The 2,063-nt window shown below is 47.7% G+C and overlaps 1 protein-coding gene across 6 annotated transcripts in view; it reads left to right on the top strand.

The window, feature by feature from the left end:
* Window positions 1–2,063, top strand: part of LOC109307113 (dimethylaniline monooxygenase [N-oxide-forming] 2-like) — a 30,464-nt gene that overhangs the window by 15,055 nt on the left and 13,346 nt on the right. The window lies entirely within an intron of this gene.

The following is a 2,063-nucleotide window of genomic DNA, read 5'->3' as shown; positions in this document are numbered from 1 at the left end:
GATCTATAAAGAGGTTTTTTAATTATTTTTCTGTTCAATAAAAACTCTAATCTCTGACCTGCAGAACCCAGGACCTCAACAGTTGTCTTCCTGTAACAGGGGGCCTTCCTGGGGCTGGTCAGTTATTGGCCCGCCAGCCTGTCTCTGGGCTAACCACCCACCATCTTCACCTGTCATGCCTTGGTGATAATAATTAGGATGTTAACCAGGCAGGAGGCTGCCCATTTACTTGCCGGGTGCTAAAGGCATTATATACAGCTCCAACCTTCCCTTACTGTGTCCCATGCCTCTCAGATTGCATCCCAGGCAGCTAATTCATTTGTAGCATTCTCCCTCTCAAGCTGTGGCTCCCTTTCTAGGACCTTTGGCCTCACAGGCCCTGGCCCTGCCTGCATCAGGCCAGTCGGACCCCAGGCCTCTGGCTCTGAGTGTCCATCGGCTGGTGGGCCCCTGGCTCTTTTGACCCCTCCAGCCCAGGTCCTGGCCTCAGCATTGACCAGTTCAAGGGTCCATACAGTCAGGTCTGAGTAGCTTGCTTTCTCTTCCTCACAACTCAGCTATATCAGCTGAGCCTCAGCCCTCTCAGTGTTTACTAAGCTCAGGGCTTCCTGCCCATACCAACTCATGTCAGGCTCCCAGCCCATAACAACTCTGTTCTGAGCTCCCTGCTCATAACAACTCAGCTCTGGGGGGCTGGGGGTTATAAGACGCCCCTTACTCGCCTTTCACTGAGGAGACAACTGGCCTGGCATTTCTTGGGACTACCCTGCCACAGGTAGCCCACCAGACCATCCTGCCCCAACAGGGTGTGGTTTTCAGTCATACCCAGGACCTGGAACCTCCTCCTTCCCCATAGCTCCAGCTCATATACATCCAAGCATATGCCATGATGTTGTGAGCAGCAGCTCCAGACAGGTGTTACTTTTTTCAGCTGCCAGCACAAACTGCTGGTTCAGCCCTGAGGGCCTGGGTCTAAAATGGAGGTTGCTCCTCCCCCTCCTCCAATCCCAAGGCCCTCCTGTGCTCTTGTGACTGCCTCATTACTCTCACACACACCTGCTGGCTGCCCTACTGTCTGCTTCAAACTCTTAAAGTGGCAGGCATCAACAGTGCCCTGCCACACTTCCCTTTACTGGCTGCCACACTTCCCTTTGGTGAGGTCATGGAGGGCAGGGGGGCAAGGCAATGGGGGACACAGAGCTGGGTCTAGATAATTGAAGGAAAGGATAATTATAAATATGGAGGTATATGAATAATGGGGCTAACATGCAAAATAGGTTTGCCAAAGGAGAGCATACCAGGTTAATCTGATAGCTATCTATCATAAGAGCAGTATATCTAATCTACCTGGACTTCAGTAAGGCAACTGCTATGGTGACACATGGCAAATTATCAGTGAAGCTGGGGAACACAAGGACTAAGGCTAAGGAACTTGCTAAACGAGAGGTCAGCAGGAACTACCAGGCTGGAGGGAGTTTACTAGTGGAGTGCCTTGAGGAACCCTTCTGGGACTGATCTTGTTAAATATTTTCATAAATTATCCTGGCACAAAAAAATGAGAGGTTGCTAATTGCACAAAGATGGGAGGTGTCATCAATTGAGAGGAGGATCAGCATGATGCCCTTGAGAACCAGAGTAAGAAAAATAGGATGTAATGTAATAGTACAAAATGGAACATGGCATGCTTGGGAAAAACTTCAGCTAGGAGCTAATAGCTTATCTGCTGAAAACACCAGAGGATAAAAAGGATTTTTGTATAGTGCTTGATCACTGACTACAGGCCACCAAAGGGATGTGGTCATGGACCCATAATTTTTCAAAATCTCCTCTCCTGTGGGGGACTTCCTGTGCCTCACCATATTCATTCACCTTTTCTCAGTCTGTTGTATGTTTGCTGCACCTTATTAGAGATAATGAAGTAGCCAAAATTATTAGCGATAACATGGCTAAAACTCAGTTAATTAATTTTATTATATTGTAGCTATAATGATCCATATGTAAAGCAAGATTTGTTTGGCAGTACTTTTATTGGATTAACTATAGAGTTGAGAAAGATGGGGGGG

This window comes from Crocodylus porosus, unplaced genomic scaffold, assembly GCF_001723895.1.
Source record: "Crocodylus porosus isolate Cpor-Errol unplaced genomic scaffold, CroPor_comp1, whole genome shotgun sequence".
NCBI lineage: Eukaryota > Metazoa > Chordata > Crocodylia > Crocodylidae > Crocodylus > Crocodylus porosus.
Note: the sequence above shows the minus strand (reverse complement) of the source record. Positions and strands in the feature narration are given on the sequence as shown.